The sequence below is a fragment of the Macrotis lagotis genome, chromosome 2 (genome assembly GCF_037893015.1).
Source record: "Macrotis lagotis isolate mMagLag1 chromosome 2, bilby.v1.9.chrom.fasta, whole genome shotgun sequence".
NCBI classification, from domain to species: domain Eukaryota; kingdom Metazoa; phylum Chordata; class Mammalia; order Peramelemorphia; family Peramelidae; genus Macrotis; species Macrotis lagotis.
Genome location: NC_133659.1, coordinates 23,138,602 through 23,159,151, shown reverse-complemented (window position 1 = coordinate 23,159,151; position 20,550 = coordinate 23,138,602). Strand labels below are relative to the sequence as shown.

At 41.3% G+C, this 20,550-nt stretch overlaps 1 long non-coding RNA gene across 1 annotated transcript in view; it reads left to right on the top strand.

Annotated features, from left to right (window-relative positions):
* LOC141510940 (uncharacterized) overlaps positions 1 to 20,550 on the top strand; it is a 54,675-nt gene that overhangs the window by 6,293 nt on the left and 27,832 nt on the right. Inside the window, exon 2 of the long non-coding RNA XR_012475206.1 lies at positions 10,244 to 10,305. This is a non-coding gene — a long non-coding RNA (uncharacterized LOC141510940). The remainder of the gene's footprint in view (positions 1 to 10,243; positions 10,306 to 20,550) is intronic.

Below are 20,550 nucleotides of genomic sequence, written 5' to 3'. Positions count from 1 at the left end.
AGTGAAGAGAGGTGACCAGTAGCATCCAATGCTTTAGAGAGGCTGAGAAAGATGAGGATTAAGAAAAGATCATTAGATTTGGTGATTAAAAGATCATCTTTGAGACCTCAAGTGTAATGCTCTGACCCTTCCTTCAATCATGATGTTTGCATAGGGTGGTAGTGGGTCTCCAACATTCCTATTAAATACATATGTGTGGGGGAATGGGGTGGGTTTGGGGGTAATAGAGAGGACTTTGGTTCAAGAAACCAAATCTGATGGGAATCACATGTTGTTTGTGGAACATAAGATTTCAACGGAAGGGCACCCTTTCCAAATGGCAATTAAGGAATCAGCATGAGCTCCTAATGGTCAGCTTTGAGTGTGTGTGTAGAGGAAGGGCCCTCCAGTGGCCCGCTGGGCCCAGCCCACAGCTGTTTCTAATATGGGGATGATTTAGAAAAACAATTCAAATGAAACCTTGGAAATTTCAGTTGCAGAGCCCTCTGGTACCTGAAAGATAGAGGCCATCTTCATGGGGCTTGTGGATTGGATTTGGGAGATTTTTTCCTTTTAAACTTCCAAGCAAAACAAAAGCCTCTGGATGATTATTATTCCTCCCATGTACACTTGGCAACTTCTAATGGACAGCTCCACAATGGAAAGAAGGGAAAGTGCCTACTGGCTTAGCCTGGGGTGGGGGAGGAGGGGTTGGCACCTTCTTAACAAAAGTTTCTAAGGCAAAAAATGAAACTTTTCAGCCCAGTTTAACTGAGAACAAGTGAAAAACAAAGAAAGAGGAAGGCTGCTTTTGCTGGCAAGGAAAGGAATATTTAGTTACTGTTGGGTCAACGAATACTGCTTTGCTCTTAGAAACAGCTAGATAGCCAGAAGCAGTAAAACTCTGGTATTGGAATGACCTAGGGTGGTAGAAATGGGACTGGACTTGGAGGTCAAAAGAATTCTACCTTAGATATTAGCTCTGTGACCCTGAGCAAGTCACTTAACCTCTCTGTGACTCAGTTTCTTCATCTCTTAAATAGATCAAGGGTCTCTAAGTTTCCTTTTAGCTCTAAATTTATGAGCCTGTCATCATCACCTCTCCTTCTTGGCTTTCCTAGCTCTAGTTAAGTGAATTAACTAAATTGAATTAACTAAAATCCTACCCTCCACAGCAGCCTTTTCGCCATCCATTCATTTTCTGTTTCTACCTTCTATGACCTCCTTCTGAGATTGCCTAGTACCTATATGTTCTTAGTCCCTCAGTTTCTTCAACTATAAAATGAAAGTGCTAGGGGCAGCTAGGTAGCACAGTGGATAGAGCACCGGCCCTGGAGTCAGGAGGACCTGGGTTCAAATCCAACATCAGACACTTAATAATTACCTAGCTGTGAGGTCTTGGGCAAGTCACTTAACCCCATTGCCTTGAAAAAAACCTAAAAAAAATGAAAGTGCTGGCATCTATTTTGAGACCCCATGACCCTGATCCTTGCAGAAAAGTCCCTTACATTTTGAAAAACCTCTAACAATATAAATCTGTTTCTATTTTTTTTGTCCCTTCCTTTTAAAAAATACATAAATATCAGACACACACATCTAACAGTGACAAGGCAAATCAGGACTTCTTTGAAGCATGGGATACTCTAAGAAAAATAGTCAGTTTTAAAATTAGTACATCCAATTAGTGATGGTTGAACTTGGCTGGTGGACTGGAAAACCCAAAATCTTCTGGCATGTTCCTTTGGCAGAACTTCAAAGACAGTGCCTTGAGAAAAGCTGGCCTACAGGGTGAGGGGAGGACAGGAGCTGGAGGAGGGGGTGCCTCCCCTTACAAAGCAGGTGCAAGGCAGATTGGAGGAAAGCTGAAGGAGGGAGGGGTCCTGTCAGCTTCAGGGGTTTGGGGCTAGAATCTCTCAGAACATTTCCTTGGGTAGTGGACAGTTAAAGAGTCTCCCTTTTGCTATCTTTTTTTCTCTAGAATTAGTACTTGGAAGGGGTGAGGAAACACCCCACATGCTACCCTAGAGTTACATAAGACATTCCCTGCCCAACTCCACCTCCTAAGGATTTGTGAGTTTGCATAGCAGACTGGGGCAAGGAGCAGGCTGGCAGTGGCCCTTGGTCCCACTGATTGGAAGAGAAGTAGGTACTGAGTTTGTTGACTAAAGAGAAAATGTGGGGAGAATTTTGTAGGAGGTGGGAAATTGCCTGGGATTGAGGATGGATTGTTACTCCTTAAGGGCATAACCCATGTTTGGTGCATTTGAGATAACTCATGTTTGGTGAATCCCTCCTTAGCTCTCCCTCCATCAGTCGTGGGTAAATTAAGTCACAGTACCTGTGTAAGGACTGTATGAGCAGAGAATGAACTCACTCTCCTGGCTGGCTATATTCTCTTTACAAATGGAGAGTATATAGAGTAGAGACTACTTCAGGAGAGGGAAATGGAGGTGGCATTGACCTAGAACTCATGAACTTAGGATTCCAGGCATGCCTTTATTAGTAAAATGTTGTGAGACCTTGGGCAAGTCTTCATCTGTCTGAGTGTCATTAGTAAAATGGGAATGTGGAGGGGGAGAGAGAGAGAGACACACACACACACACACACACACACACACACACACACACACAGACGGTATGTTCTAAGGATATATATATTTATATATATATATATGTATATAAAATACACATATATACATATGTATGTATATGTATATATATGTATATATATATATATATATATATATATATATATATATATATACAGGTACAGATATATTTCAACATCCACAGAAAACTACAGTAGATATTCTTCAATATGTAATATACACATACATATATGTATACAAACATATCTATATTGATCTATCTATATGTTGATACTCCTTGGAGTATCAATTTCCCTCTTCACTTCATTTTAGCCATTCACAGGAATGGTCAGACTCTGGACTCACCAAGTCCTCTAAATATTTTTCCTTGATCAAAAATTCTAAATATTTCTCCATCTGACCTTGACATTTATTCTCTCCTGTGCCTCCCTGCTCCTAAACAGAGACTTCATTCTCATGATGCCACCTAAATTCTCTATTCATTAGGTTTTTCTCAAATCATTGTTTGTTCTGATTCCATTTCCAGTCCTTTCTAATTTCCAAGCCCGTCATTAAGCAGGTCAGCCCCAGCACTTGTCTTCTCCTCCAGAGACCCTTGGGCCCTTGTCTTATTGCTGATTCAACTTTATTGTACCCCAGTCTTGAATTTTTTCCTACCATCAGTCTCCCTCTTCTGCTCCTACTCAGGTGCTGTTGGCTGGCTGACTGGATAAATCATCCAATGAATAAAAAACATTAATTAAGTGCTCTTTAACTGATTAGTATTGGGTTAGGTGCTGAAAGGAAGTCAATTGTTGTTCTCAGGGGGACCGCCATTCTAACTGGGGAGACAACATACTTAAGGGTTACTTGGAATCATGAAAGAGCCACTGTAGCACTAAAGAAGATAAACAATACATTGGAATCAAGTTATTTCTGTCTCTTTAAAAAATGATTCTAGGTATAATCAATTGATTTCGTCCTGTATTCATTTAAGTCATAATTCTTTGTCTGAACTTCGTTCAGAAATTCAGGGGACCTGTAATGAGTTAAATTTAAGGTCTTATTCTCTTACTAATCACTGTTCTATTCTTGCCTCAAGAAAAATCTGTTTTCCTTCGGGGATAACAAGCCTTCTTTCAAGCTTGATTGGTATGTTATCCAAAGAAATCTGCCCGCTAACCTTTTAGATGGACTTGAATTTTTCTTAGTCATAGGAGAAAAGGAGGGGGCTGTTGCTAAGTCCTCATTCCCAAGTTCCTACCACTTATGTTGCTCTTACTCCCAAGAAACTGCCGACATTATAATCAATTGTATTATTTACTTACCTACCCTTTTTTATGCTTTTAAAAAAGAAGCTGTATCTTGGTTTAAGGAGTCTTTACTTAAACTGAGGCACTCATTGACCTACACTATCGACTGGTCTGTGCCCTGCTAATAAATTACCTTTATTGAATGTCACTTTTGGTAGGTCTTCTTTAGGGTTATTTCTATTGATAAAATAATATTCATTTCTGGTACTGATCCATTTGACAGGGCCAAAGACTTTAGTAGCAAAAACTTACTTTTAAGGGTCTTTAGTAGATGTGACTATTGAAGTTTAGAGACTGTAGCACCTCTAGAGGCAATTGCCAGGTTGAATTTTCCCAATGGTTGCTCTCCCGGATAAAGACTCTTGGAACTGGGATAGACTGCTAATCTTTGGACTTTTGGACTTACATGTCTGTTTGTAGACATTTGGCCAAGAGTTGTTATTGGCATTGACAGTGATGGTGATGTTGGGTCCTTTCTTCACAAAGGCTATTACATTTCATTTGGCTGGGGAGGTGAGCTGGAAGCAGGGTCAGGGGCCTGGAAGGTGCTGCTATTCCTGGGACTCTGGAGATTTTCTGCCCATGAGTGGCAGCTGGTTAGCAGTTGGTGTTGATGGTGGCAGTAGTTTGACTTAGTTGACACATTACAAACCTTATCTCTCAGGGTATCTTGTTGGTCCTACAAAACTGGCGGGCCTGTTGAAGATTAACACCTGGTTTTTGATGGTTGAGTCTGATAGGAAGCAGGACCAGTAGTCTGGAGACATTTGGAGTCTCGGAATAGTCTAGGGCTCTGGACTCTGAATCCTAATTTGTTTCTACCTGAATCACTGGTGGTAAAGGAAGTCACACAAATGAGCTCTTTAGAGCCATTATGAATTTATGTTATCTAGCCTCAACTGGACCCTCACTTAGGCAAAGCAATTCTGTTTGTTACTCCTCACTATTGTCTCATTCCCTCTCTTATTCCCTTATTCACAACCATCCTTTCTCTTCTAAGACCTCTCATAGATTCCCTTTTGCTTATACTGATCCAAGAATCTTAGCTTATATTTCTGACATAGAAACCCACTCACTGTGAGGTCCATGTTCTCTCCTTATCATGTCATAACCACTTTACATCATCTCCCATTCTTCTCTCCCTTCCTTCAAGTCTTGGATGACACTGTCTTCACCAAGGAAAACCCCTCTATTACCTTGCCACCACTCCTCCTGTTTTCCCCAGTATATTTCCAACTTTCCATTCATTCTCTTCTTTAGTCTTCCATCTCTCCCTATCTACTGTTTTCCCCCTCTTCCTCCGAATCAATGTTTGTCAAATGAAATTGAAGGAGCTGACTTCTATGATTCCTCCCAGCTCTAGATTCTAAGGTCACAGGGACCCTAGATGACTACTTCCAGGATGCTGCTCTTGGCAGGAGATCTCAGCAGATCACCCTGGTTCCTATATGATGGCCTGAACATAATGGGGAGGTGAGGGCCAGGGAGGACCTGAGGTCACCACCAGCTGCAGCTGACCTGAGTCTTAAGAGAAAGCTGAGCAAGGGATTTTTCCCAATTAACTCCACCGAGGGCCAGTGTGGGTTGGTTTGTTGTTGTGTTCTGAGAGTCTTGTTTGTTTTAATGCCAGTAATCTGTCCTTGGCCTGATGGATCTTCTCCAGGGAAGGGGAAAAAAAGGAAGAGAGGGAGAAAAAAGAAATAAAAAGAAAGAAAGAAAGGAGTGCAGCCAAAAGTCCTACTCCCCAGAATTCACTTGGCAACACTCAGTCTCACGTACACACCAACAGAGAGAGACTCATATATACCCTTGAATGGATGTGAAAACACAGACACATGGAAACCTGGATGAATGTATAGAGAAACAGCCAGCCGTTCTCAAGGAGACTCGTGAAAATATCCATAGGTACAAATGTGCAATATACCTATGGATACGAAGGCTCAGATGCTGCAAAATAATAATCCTAATTACAAAAGCAGATAGGCTGACAGACAGGCAGAGATCAGAGTGCTTCTGTTTCTGAGGGTCTTCCTGTCTTCTGTCTGTCTGAGTAGAAACTATCTCCTGTTTGGTTCTGCTTGAGAAGACTGCTCTGAAGTTATGCCTTTGGATTTTGTAACCTCTTCTTGCAGTGTCTCATTTATTCATGCAACAAGCATTGATTCCTTAGTAAAGAGTGAGGTTACAAAGACAAAAACAGAGATCAACTCAAGCCACCAAGAATCTCACCCTTCTCCCGAAAGCAGACAACGCACACACACACACACACACACACACACACACACACACACAACTAGTCAAAGGTTGTGCTAGGAAAACTCAAAGTAATTTCAGTTTAGGAGTGGGAACACTAATAACCGTGTGTGTGTGTGGGGATTTGGAAAGATTTTCTTTAAAAGGAGGATTTGAAACAAGCTTTGAAGGGAGTCAGGGAATTCCAAGAGGGGAAAGGCAAGAGAGGGAATATCCTAGATTTGAGAAACAACCCATTTAAAAGACAGGGGATGGATGGGTCCATACATGGAAAAGACAGTAGGTCATTTTGGTGGCAGGCTAGAACTGGATTGTCCAGTAAACATTTTAAGCTCATTTATGTCCAAAACAGAATTCATTAACTTTTCCTCTAACTCTTCCCCTCCTCCTCCCTTCCTTATTAGTAGAGGCACCAGCAGCCTCTCGGGCCCCTCAGACTCACAGCCCAGGGGTCTCCCACCCCCATTTCCAGTATGGCACCAAGGCCTATCATTGTCATCTCTGCATCCTTTAGAATTCACTTTGCAGCATCTCTTGGTTGATTGTTTCATTTGTGGCATCTCTTAAAGATTGTCCCCTTTTCTCCTCTAACATTGTCTTTACCCTGGTGCAAGTCTTCATCCCCTTTTTCCAGGACCATTGAAATAGCTGCTGTAGTATCTGCTCCCTTTAGATTCTATCCATTCCAATCTGGTCTTCATAGAGACCACTAAAATCATTTTTTTCTTTTTTCTTTGTTTTTAGTTTTTGTAAGGCAATGGGGTTAAGTGGCTTGCCCAAGGCCACACAGCTAGGTAATTATTAAGTGTCTGAGGCCGGATTTGAACTCAGGTACACCTGACTCCAAGGCCAGTGCTCTATCTACTGTGCCACCTAGCTGCCCCCTAAAATGATTTTCTTAAAGTACAGGTCTGACCTTGTTATTCCCCAAGTCAAGAAGCTCCAGAATCAAATATAAATCTTCCGGTGTTCAAAGTCCGCCACATCGTAGCTTCCCTTTCAACATCTTCCATCTTCCTCCTCACTGCCCATCTTTCAGGTCCTATTTGATATAGCAACACCAGTCACTTGGCTCTTCCTCCAAGCAGATCCTCCATCTCTTGGCTCTGGGCATTTTCTCAGTCTGTCCCCAACTCCTGGAACACTTTCCCTTTTCATCTCTGCCTCCCAACTTCCTTGACTTCTTTCAAGTTCCAGCTTTAATCCCATCTTCTATCCTCAAGGAAGCCTTTCCCAAACTCTGTTAATTGTGGTGCCTTTTCTCTGATGATTCTTTCCTATCCATCCTGAATGTAGCTCCTTTGTTCATAGTTGTTTGTAATATTATCTCTCCTATTAGATTGTAAAATCCTTAAGGTCAGGGTCTCTGCCTTTATTTTGCACCCCCTATGCACCTTGGTATACAGCAGGCATTTAATATTTAATTACTGACAGACTGAAAAAAAGAACCTAAGCATGAATATAATGAAATAATATGTCTATAACAATGAAATAGCATTAGAACATCTACAGAGAGGTGATCAGTGAGCCCAAGGTAGCTAATGAGGTTAGCAATCAGATGTTATAGAACTGAAAGAAAAGGGGACCAAAATAAACCCACAGATAAGGGATGGCATCTCACTGATAGGGCAGTAGGAGTAGTCCAACAGATAAGAGGAGAACCAGGAGAGAGCAACCACTCCAAAATCCTGAGTGGGAAGAGTTTCCAGGGGGTCAAAGTGATTGATCATTGGCATCAAATGCTTCAGGCTTCAAGGCTAGAAGGATAAAGCCTGAGAAGGATCTCCTCTCTTCTTTTCGGAACTAGGGTAGGTGTTATGGATGCTTCCTGGAACCAGGGGAGAGATAGTTCATCTCTTTGAGGGAGAACCCTGGATCCTAATCCTGATCATTGAAAGGTTGGATTTTTTTTTTTATAGGGATAGGTTTTCCTGCATTTCCTGCAAGGCAGCAGTACTCTCAGGAGAGTGGATGCAGAACTAGGCTGAAGATGTGGGACTTTTCAAACAGAGCATCCAATTGTCTAAGGACAAGGAATATGCCACACAAAGTCAGAATTAAAGCACTCTGCTTTCCTTCTCACCAAAAATGGACTGCTCATATTTAACAATGAATATAGGTCAGGTCTGCTATTAAAGCCGGATCCAGTGGGGGTGGGGGAGAGAGTAGCTGTGCTCCAGGAGACTGATCCACTCAGTGCTGACAGTGGGGGGCCAAGGGCCATCTCCCCAAGCATAGGCCAATACTCTTCCACTCTTTCCTTCTAGCTGGGTGGCAGAGTTGAGGTCTGCTGCTTGTTGCTACAGGATGATGGAAAGAGGGTGGGATCAGGGTGAGTAAGCAGAGGTTGTAATAGCCACTGGACTGCCCTGGCAGAGTGTGGGGCATGGTGGCAGAGGACCTCTGGAGGGAGAGTATTAGCCATTAATGACTGATCTATTCTGTTGTTCATTCAGTCTTGTTTGGGTTCTTTGGATGCCTTTATCTATAGATATGCTGTTTATTTCATCCTGGAAGAATGTAAGCATTCAAATGATAGGGATTCTTTTAGTTTTAAAATTTCTATCCCCAGAACCTAGAATAGTGCCAAGCACATTGTAGGCACCCATTTAACTTGAGCTGAATGTTGAATGTTGCATTCATTTTTGGCTTGAGTAGCTCTTGAAGCTATCTGCCAAAAAGTGAAAGGACTGGTTCATTAGAGAATATACACATGACTGAAATTGGAGATTAAAAAAAAATGGAAAGCCTCTTCTTGATTCCTTAAATAACTTGGGAAACTCTTAGAGGAACCAGACTGGCTTCTTGGAAGCAAGCAGCAGAGGGACCAGAGGACCACGAGGGAGGAGGAATTCAATCACTTGACTGTGCAGACTTTGGAGATAAAAACTTGGGGATGTTCAGTTCCTGTTTTCTGGGTCTGCCAGGAAGCAGGGGCCCTTCTTTCTAACCTTCTTAGTAATAACAGAGATAAAGGCTACTGAATACACAGCTCTATGAGTGGAAGGGGCAATGCTTTTATTGGGCGACTATTAAAATATCAAAGGTCCCAAGGAAGCATACAACCAAGGGCCTTTGAAGTCCCACAAAGACCATTTCATCAGTAATGGTGGTAGGGTTTCAGGGAGCCAGGAGAAAGCAAGCTTCCCCCATCCATAAAGGGTACTTTATTCAGAGAAGGAAGGCAAATTTACAAGTGGACAAAGATCAACAAAATAACAAAATGGAGAATTCAAGCATCCAGCTCTCCCAAGAGCAAGGACGGCTACAACAACCCGGCACACCCTGGGCACGCTTCCCCAATTCTGGCTTGTAATAAAAATCAAGATATTGATGAAAATAAGAATCATCGCCTCCACATGCATTCAGTGTTGGCTGAATGTCTGACCAAGCCTGGTCACCACAACAGCCCAGTGAGCAATTATCTGAAGGGACAGAAAGTATCTGAAGTCAAAGAAGGACTGACTTTGCTCTCTTGAAGTCCAGAGGGCTTCACCAATGGGTGAAGATCCTGAAAGAGGAAGGTTTGGGCTGGATATCCATAAAACCTTCCAATGTGGGTGGGTAGCACCTAGAGGTGGCAGGGGCTATTTAGCTTTGCCTCTCTGTAACTCGGTCTCTGTTTCTCTCTCTGTCCATTCCTATTTCTCATTGGAGGTTTTCCAGAAGAGGCTGATACTAGTGGAAAATGTAAAGGGGATGTTAGGCCTCTTGAGGGTTGAACTAGAGATGATAGTTGGGGTCCCTTTCAACTTTCTGCCCCTTTTACCTCAGAAATGCCATATTTTTTTGAAGGTTTTGAAAAGTATATGTCTAATATTTCTAACATATTATAGAAGTTTGCATATATGCATGTTTATATGTAAATAAATACAAACACATGTATACCACATGTTTGTAATGCACATATGCAAACACACACAAACATATACATGTTATGCATGCATGTTTAAATATAATAATATATTCATATATACACATACATATTATATATAGTGAAAAGAAGACTGGGCTCAGCTTTCTCATCTGTAAAATGAGAGAATTGGCTTAGATGAATTCTGAAAATCTCATACTGTTCTAGATCAATGACATATTTATTCCATTTTACAGATCCTGTCACTGAGGCTCAGAGATTTCATAGGACTCAATGAGATTCACACAGCCAGTAAATGGTGAGTTGAATTGTTCAATATATCATTGTACATTGGGATCTGACCATTGTAACCAAATATACACAATGCAAATCAATGGAATGTTTATTACCTAAAATACAACAAAGGGGTTTGTCTCCAGAAGTTTTGTTCCTGAGTGAAGAATACTTTGGATCCTCCAAGACTTGATTCCATCTGGTGAAAGGGGAGGGGAAAGTCTTGTCTTTACGTTAGAGAGGCGGGCTCCTCCTTACCCCCTGCCTCAGAGGAAGCACAGTTCCTTTGATTTACTGAAGCAGAAACAGAAGTCATAAAAAAGTCTCATTACTTGGTAAAAGCTAACATCGAGGCTCACTTTGAAAAGGCTCACCATTTCCATCCTCCTGGGCTTATATCCCTGCTGAGGAAATGTGGCCTCCATTTTATAGGGTGAGGTTCATGAGTATTCATCACTGTTAACTGGGTTGGTCCAATTTTCCTATCATTAACCAGACTCAGACTGAAGGACACAGATCTGCTGCCATCTCCTCCTCAGACTCCTGCGGAAAGCTGTCCAGGGATTAGTTCAGTAGTTTTCCGGTTATGTCTGATTCTCTTTGACCCCATTTGGGGTTTTTTGGCCCCTTGAATGGTTTACCATTTCTTTCTCTAGCTTATTTTACAGATGAAGAAACTGAGGCAAAAGTAGTGAAGTGACTTATTCAGGGTCATATAGTAGATGATTGCACAGGACCTTGCCATATATGCCTGGAGAGATAGTCAACCTCTTTAATGAGCCTTGGTCTTTCTGGACATGATCAAAGAAGGCTGGTCCTTACCTAACTCTTGAAAAGGAGAATGGACCAAGCAAATGAAAGGAGAAAACTCATCCTGATGGAAGGGGAGCCTTGTTGATTGGATTTTGCTTGGATTTCATTCCTGAACATGTGGGAGATGGGTTTCAGTCAAAACCTGAGCAGATCCAAAGGCAAAAGTTGTGAATTTCATCAGAAAGCTGAATTTGAGGTTTTCAAATGAGGATCATAAGAGCAAAAGAGACAGAGAGGGAGAGGGAGGGAGGGAGAGAGAGAGAGGAGAGAGAGAGAGAGAGAGAGAGAGAGAGAGAGAGAGAGAGAGAGAGAGAGAGAGAGAGAGACAGAGAGACAGAGAGACAGAGAGACAGAGAGAGACAGAGACAGTTACAGAGAGACAAAGATAAAATAAGAGACAGGAGGAGAGTTCCACAGAGAGAAGAGAAAGACAGAATGAGGAAGAGACAGTGATACAGAAAAGGAGTTATGGGAACAGGAGGAAAGGAAGAAACAAAGCTTGGGGCAGAAAAAAGAAGGAAGGAGGAGAAAAAATAGGGAGAAAGCATAAAAAAGGGAAGAAAAGAAGAAATTAAGTAAAAGGAGATAAAAAGAAAGGAAGGAGTGTAGGATGAAGAATGGATGGAAGAAAAGAGAAAGAAGAAAGGAAGAAAGAAAAAGAAGAGAAACTTGTTTACAAAAACGTGATTAAAAGAGCAGGAAAGAGAAAAGCAAAGAAAAATGAGAGTGAACAGAAAAGGAGAAGAAAAAGAGAGGTAAGGGAGAAAGACACAGAAAGGATAGAGGAAAAGAGAAGCAAGGAAAGGCTCTCTCTCTCTCTCTCTCTCTCTCTCTCTCTCTGTCTCTCTCTCTCTCTCTCTCTCTCTCTCTCTCTCTCTCTCTCTCTCTCTCTTTCCATCTCTCTGTCTCTCTGCCTGCTGCATCTATTCCTTGCCAGGGAGCTCCAGGATACAAACTCTGGCCCCTGGTTTATCTAAACTCAGGTTAAGCATGACCCAAGGCCCTGCTGGATCAGCTGCCTGGGACCACACGGAAGATTCCGGAAAGGCCCCTGCCTGTACCCATCTCTGCCCTGGGGATGTTGGTGGGAGTCAACTTAGAACAGTGGCTAAGCCTTCGTTGGTTCTTGGTGTCAGAGTGTGGTGGGTTTGCCCTTCCCTTGTCTGCAGTGGCCCCCTCACTTTTTGAACAAGTTGATTTTGGGTGGGCCGCCTTTACAGTTTCCCAGCAGACTTGACTCCCACACATAGAGTGAAAGGAGCTTGGCAACCTAGGGAAAAAGCAAGGGCTCTTGGGCTCCAGGCCAGGTGCTGCCACTGACTATCCAAGTCATTTAATCTCTGAGGTTCCCTCCAACTCTGAGAAGGAAACTGAGGCAGGGCTGAGAGTATAATTACACATGAACAAAAAGAAGTCAAGAGGCACCTGGGTTTGCATTGTTTCTCTGGCTTTGATTTATAGCTGGGTAATCCTGGGATTATCCCTTCATTTCCCTGAGCCTCAGTTTACCCAAAATGAGAATAAAGGTATCCCTTCCATTATCCCAGTTATCACCAGGATTAGGGGAACAGTGCCCCCATGACATGGAATATCTGCATAAAAGTTTTTGGTTTTGTTTTTGTATCAGAGGAGTCCAACTTATCATGCTATTAAAATAAAATAGGTTGGCATCATACCATACATATAGTTTATGCATTTCTGAGTTTTCCAACTATTTCAGTGTTGTCCACTGGTCTTCACATTCTACCTGAACCTTCTGCAAAGCCCCGCCAAATTCCCATTTAATTTTTTATGCCAACCCAAGATATATTGAGACCATGATGGGGAGGGATAAGAAGAATTATAACCCCTACAGTTCCTGGCTCCTATGACTGTTGTGAGGGACAATAAATATGCAAAGTTATATGAACCTTAAAGACTATAAACAATCATTCATTAAGCATCAACCATACAGGAAGTATTATATTGAGCTGAATAACAAAGGACGTAAAAACACAGTCTCTGCCTCTTGGAGCTCCATGTCTTTTGGGTTATGCAAATAAAGAGATGAGGAAATGCAGGGAAAAGTGAAGAACTGAGGGATCCCAGAGGAAGGGGAGCCAGCCTTGAGTCTCAAAGGAAGCTGGGGATCTGAAGAATTGAGGGTGCAGTTGGTAGACATGGAAGATGCTCTGCAAAGGCAGAGGTGGGACATGGAGGGTGTTGAGGGGCTTCTGGGCCTGGTAGCACAAGAACGGCAGGAAGGCCAGTTTGTGCCAACATGGTGCCCACGAAGGGGAAGCACATGAGTGAAGCCTGGAAAGGCAGCCAACCTCAGGTTGTGCTGTGAAACCAAGAAGGGGATTTCCTAATTTATTGTCGGCCCCCCGAAGCATCAAATGGTCAGGACCACAGCTGAGGACCTTCACTAGTCTGAATCAGCTCAACCTCTCATTTGTGAAAGGATGAAGTTGAGACCCAGAAACAGAAAGATCTTTGTCCAAGATCACCCAGGTAGGAAACACTGGGGCCAGTCACCTCAGTCACCTTGAGAGTTAGATACCATCATTATGTTTATTTTACAGGTAGGGAAACTGAAGTAGTCAGGATCTTATATGACTTGCCCAAGGTCCTTTTAAAGTTTTTCCTTTTTTGGATGCTTGGGTGTCTTCATGTTTCTGAGGCAAAAGTTGACTCTTGGCTCAACAATCTATAACCCTGAATAACTCAATTTAGAAGAATAAAAACAACAATGATTTTAAAATAATATTTTATTGCCCCTCCCCAATTACATGTGAAAACAGTTTTTAGCATTTTTAAAAGTTTTGAGTTCCAAATGATATTCCTCCCTCCAGCCCTCTCTTTCCCCTTCCCTGAAATGGCAAGCAACCTGATTTAGATTATACATGTGTGACAAGGTCTCATGTAAAACAATTCCAAATAAAAATAATAAATTAATGACGATGGTAAACAGCTACATACTACAGTGGAGACAGGAAGACCTGAGTTCAAAATCAGTTCAAATACTTGCTAGCTATGTGGCCTTGGGCAAGCCATTTAAATCGCTATATGCCTCAGTTTGCTCAACTGTAAAATGAAGCTAATAACCTCATAGCGTTTGTAAGGATCAAATGAGTTAATATTTATTAAAAAATATTTAGCATAGGGCCTGGGACACTGTAGATGGTGTGTGTGTGTGTGTGTGTGTGTGTGTGTGTGTGTATGGTATGTGTGTGTGTGTGTGTGTGTGTGTGTGTAGTGGGTTTAATGAAAGGAAGGGGAAACACTGAGTGAACAACTTTTCCCAACTGCTTGACTGAGAAAGGAAGAAGTTACAGGGGGAGGTAGGGTCAAGGGAAGATGCCTTCCAAGGACAGAGACGTGTTTGTAGGCAGCAGAGAAGACGAATTATTGAGTTTCTTTCACTTTTAGGACACATGCATTCCTGAATACATCCCTCCTCTTTTCACTACCCTTTGAGCCATCCCTTGTCACAAATTTATACACACACACACACACACACACACACACACACACATATGAATATGCATGTTTTCGTTTATTTCTTTTGGAGGCAATTGGGGTTAAATGACTTGCCCAGGGACACACAGCTAGTGAATGTCTGAGTTCAGATTTAAACTCAGGTCCTGCTGGGGTCGTTGCTCTATGCAATGCACTACCTGGTTGCCCCCATCACAAAGACTTTAAAAGAAGAAACAAGTCTATTGAAAACTAACCAATATATCAACAATCTGACCGCAAATGTAATATTCTACACCCTTACATACTTCCACCTTTGTGTGAAGGGAGAAAGGAACAAACCTTACAACATTACATAAATTCTAGCTATTATGATAATAATTGTCTCAAGTCAAATTCGGTCATTTTAATTATACAGGGTACATTTTATTGCTTCTATCAGTCAACAAGCATTTATTAGGCACGTACTGTATACCAGGACTATGTTTTTACTGTTGTAGGTATTGTGAATATTGTTCCCTGGTTCTACCTACATCTCTTGGCATCAGTTCATAGAAGATTTCCCACACTTCTCTGTTTTTTTCCATATTCATAATTTTTTACATCTCATTGACCTCCCTTAAATTTCTGTACCCAAATGATGGGCATTTATGTTGTTTCCAGTTTTTCTGCTAGCTCAAAAAAATGCTGCTTTGAAAATTTTGATGTCTATGGAAACTTTCTTTGTGTCTTTGATCATCTTGGGGCATAGGCCCACCTATTTTGTGCTCTAGGGTCCCTTAGAGTTCCCACATTCATTTGTTCCATGATGGCAGAAGGAGAGACTCATTGGAAGTTGTTTATCTCCTGAAAAAAATGTGGTTCTGTCTTCTGGAAGAGAACCAAATAGTCAACTCCACTTGGTTCCAAATAATTCTCTTCTCCCTCAGCAAGGGAGGAGAAAGTTAAGGCTTCCGCCCCTGGAGTCCGTTCATTCTTCTGATAGAAACATCGATTTTCTGGGACCACAATGCAATGTACAGATGTGGTCTGGAAGAGAGAGAGAGCATCAAAGCAAGTCAGGTACTTGAAAACACCTGGGAGGTCCTACTTACCAGCTCAAGTATCTGGCATTTCCTGAACCACCCACACATCTGCTGTAAAGAAAAATAAACCAGCCCTTAACAGAAATCAGCCACCTTCATTATCTGGGTCACAGAATCACAGTTCTGCACCAGTGGAACATTCTGGCCCCTTTTTTGACAACTGAAAGAGTTCCTGGTTCCTGTCTTCATTCCCAAAGTTTCATTGTTGCCAGTTTCTAGCCAGAAAATTCAGCTTCACAGAGTCATGGAACATTTACGCTGGATAAGAGCATGGTAGGTGGAAAGTTAGGACATGGAAGCAGGTTTAACTTTAACCATTTATGTTCTAAGCTCATTTTTCCGGAAATAATAATAACTCACATTTATAGTCTGCTTTTAAGGTTGGCTGAGCACTTTACAAATATTGTCTTATTTGATCCTCACAACAACCTTTGGAGGTAGGTAGTGTTATTACTCCCATTCTACAGATGAGGAAAAAGAGACAAATAGAAGTTAAGTGACTTGCCCAGGGTCACACAATTATATCTGCGTAAGTATCTGAGACTGGATTTGAACTCAGGACTTCTTGATTCTAGGACCAGTACACTTAGCCTGCTACATAGCAGGTGTTCAATAAATTTTTCTTGACTTTGGACTACCTGTTGCATCCTAACTCCAACATTCTATTTACTTAAATTATTTTAAACTCAGATATTCCATTAACAAGGTATTAATTAATCATTCCCTGTATATCAGGCTCTGAATATACAAAGATGAAAGTAGAAATTGTCCATACTTTTTCAGGAGCTCCTGGTTTAGCAAGGGAAGATCACATGCCCAGAGGTGTATATCAGATGGATCCAAGGAGCTTCAGTGGGGTGATGCCACAAGCAGCTGGAGGGATCAGGACATGCTTCCTGTAGATGGTGGCACCTGAGCCTAAGAAAACACTGGAATTTGTCTTAGAATCTGGTATAGCCAAGATGGCCTGGAACTTAGAAATCCCATACAAACCATGAACACCAGGGTTCTCTTCCTTTTTGGATTCCAGTAGGGTAATGGGTTTAGTCTAGAGGGTGCTGGACCTGGAATCAAGAAGACATCCCACCTCTGATATTTACCAGCAGCACCATCATGGGTCGCTCACTTGGAATCATAGATCCAGAACTGGAAGGAACTGCAGAAGTCATCTAGTTCATTTTAGAGAGAAGGAAACCGAGGCACTTGACTTGGCTGATGTCACACAGATAGCATCATAGGTAGGATTTGAATCTACCTCTTCTAACCTAAGAGATAATACTCCTTCCACTATACAACTGAGCTCTAGGCTCTTCATTTGTAAAATAAAACAGAATGTTTAGATGCAAAGATAGATGGATAAAAAGTGTTTATTGGGCACTTGACCTATGCAAAGTATTGTGTAAGCAGTGAGAATTCAAGGCAAATGGAAAGTCCCATGGTCCTTAGAGTACAGCACCAAGACAGAAGGTCATGCCCCTTCTTTAAGACCATTCCCAGTGATACAATGATATCAATTTCTGATGTTGAACCACTTAACAGGCCAGGATTTTGAAGGGTGAAGACTTCCTTTTTCTGGTCCTTGGGAGGTTAGGGTCTTTAGCATTCAGTTGTCATGTCACAACTTTATGAGGGTTGCTTTCCTGAATGATGTCTATAGGAACTGAGTAGAAACAGGACTTGGGGATGCTGTCATAACAGCTGGTAGTGAGGAAGGGGGGGACTTCTTCACAGTGATTTCTCCCTTCAGTGATAGCTGTGGGAGTCGAACTGGAAACAGAACCAGAGGTCTGGAGGCTGCTCTATGGATGACTTTAAGAACTCTATAGAGTCCTGGATTATCATCATTAGAGTCCAAGTGGAGATGATGGTCAAGATGGTGGCAGTGATGGGCTAAGCTGCCTGACTCTCCCTCAGGTGCCTAGTGGCAGATTTGTTGGTCTCATAGGCGCCACTTGGTCAACACTTGGTAGAGATGCTTTCAGGGTTTATACTAGAAAGGGGTCTTGTAAACTTTCAGTGTTACATAAATTTCGGTTGTTCTTATTCAGATTATCGGAATCCATCTGCGGCCTGAAATCTGACTGAGATGTCAGGACAGACTCATCACTGACATAATTTTCTGGCTATTCAGGGTGGATGACAGAGACATCAATGTACCCAGAAGGTACAAATTGGGAAATGGGTGTGGTACATCTAGCTTGTCCAGGATGTTTAGCCTGGAGAGGAGAAGACTCAAGGGAGACATGATAGTTCCCTTCAAATACTTGAAAGCCTGTCCCATGGAAAAAGGGCTTAGATTTGTTTTGTTTGGCCAAGAGGACAGAAATAGAGCATTTTATAAAAGTTGCTTTGACACTAATTTATAATTCAGATCATAAAAAACCCCACCCCAAATCCCAAATCCTAACCTTTAGAGATTTCTCGTGGAATGGGATGGTGGGCTCTCAGTTTCTAGACACTTCCAAGCCAAGGTTGAATGACCCCTTATGGGGAGCATTGTAGGGTGGGATTCTTTTTCAGGTACAGATCAGACTTACTGCTGCCAAGGTATATGTTCAGTAACTGAAATTCTTTAATTTGATAATTCTGGCATCTTGAAAAACATTTTAAGGAGGCTAAGTTATAACATTATCTGGGTGAGAAACTGTATGACTTATTAGCAACAGAAATGTTTAATCTGAAGGAACAAAAGGTGAAGAGACTCATAAAAAATGTCCTCATATACCAGGACTCACAGGAAGAAGAAGCCTATGTCATTGGAGGAACTCAAGAGAAAAGAAAAAAGCTCAAGTGAACATAGTTATGGGGAGGCAGATTTCAGTTTAGTATGAGGAATAACTTCCTAACAATCAGAACTTTCCATTTACATAGAATGGGCTGCCTTATGAGGTAGTGAGTTACCCAATAGAAATGGTATTCAAGCAAGGAAATCGAAGTGTGTGTGGGGGGGTTCTAGCAATGGAAATGATGATGGACTGTATGATTTTTAAAGTTCTTTCCAACTCCAAGAAGCTATGATTTACAATATTAATCCAATTAGATAATAAAATCTCAATCCAAAAATAATTTATTTAGCATCCTCTCTGTGTACTGAATTCAAATGGGTTGGGGCTGCCTTGAGAGATGTTAGGTTAGCTCTCTCCTTGGAGCTCTTTAAGCAGAAGCTGGATGACTACCCAATGGATATGGAATACTGGGGATTCTTTGATCATGGATCATGGTAGATGTCCCTTCTAACTCATGAATTCTACAATTCTGTATTAGCCACCAGGCACTCAAAAATAATATAAAAATAAATTCCTATCTTAAAGGAATTCAGAGTCTACACAATATCCCAAACCTTTAGCACTTTGAACTCTTCTCAAAACAGCCCTATGAGGTAGGAAGGACAAACATTGTTATATCCTTTGTACAGAAAGAAAAACTGAGGCTCCAAGAGAGCTCATGATTGACATAACTAGTAATTTGTGGAACCACAGCTACAATGTAGGTCTTCTGATGGAAGAAAACACTCTTGCTCTTTTACTCTGCTTCTCTTAAATCAATTGTCTATAGGAATGGGATATGTGATATCAGTTTCGATGGCAAATGGAGTAACAGAAAGGTCTAAGTCATGGGATGGCCACAGGTAGCAAAGGAAAGCTGTTTTATTGGTGTTGTAAAAATGTTGTAAGAATGTCTCTTAAAACTTGAGTATAAAATGACAAAGTCTGCTTCTCTCCTTCTAATAATAATAATTATAAATTTGACATTTGTGCATTTAAGGTGGATGCCTCTACATTCAGCTTCCTCCTTAGGAAACAAGCAACTTTCATGGTGATTTTTCTAATAAAACTATAAATTCCCTCATTGTATCAATAATGACAGAATGGCAAAGACATCCTGGAAGGGGAGAGAGAATATCATATTTTATGGAAATCTGTAACATGATTGATAAGGCATTCCTCCTCCAATGGGATCCCTAGCAAGAGTGACCTGAAGCAGATATCTTGAATCAGAGAAGTAAACTATAATATATATTGTGACACTTTTATAAAGAATATGTAAATTCATTGACTGCCAATAATGTTATGGTTCTTTGTCTAATTCTTATAAAAATAATACCCTAAAAATTTACTTTCTGACGCCCATTCTTAAACTATTTGTAAGCTCAGAGAATAATAAACACTTATATTTAGCCTAATTTCTGTTTGCCTTATTTAAGGCCAAACTTTGTAAGGATAACATTACTTACACAGACACTATTTATTCAATATTTTGCTAATATTTATATAGTCAATTCCTGCCCCTGCTTCTCCATCATCATCCTCACATAAAGGATGACACCATCCCTTTCCTCTCCCATGAATCTCTCAGGATATTCTCCCTTCTCACCTCTTTCTCTTGGAATCATGAATGCCTTCAACAATTACTTCCTTTCAAAGGAGATATTTCCTGATCCTCTTAGTTGCTGGTGCTTTTCCAGCACAGAATCATGTGAACCCACCAGTGTGTTCACCATTGTGAACACAGGCTTGTGGATTTTATCCCCATTCCTTGACACCTGCAAAGAGTACCTGTTTGCATCTTGGTATTTAAATTTTCTCTCTTAAAAGTTTCTGTCTAGAATGTTTAACTTCAAAGGAGCCTGGAATGCTGGAACTGGAAGGGAGCTTGGGACATGGAATGTCATAGATGATCATGTTAGAGCTGGAAATAATCTTTATATCCCATGGTCCAAGGTAGTTTTTTCTCTAACATTATCTATTCTAACATTGCATGTCTTATCACTTGTGGCTCTAACATTGGACCAACTAATTAATGAACAGTAATTAAAAATATATTGTGTGCAGATGCTAAAAATGACAACAGTTCCTGCCCTCAAGGAACTTATATTCTATCTATAGGAGGTAGAACTAACACGCTCAGTCTCT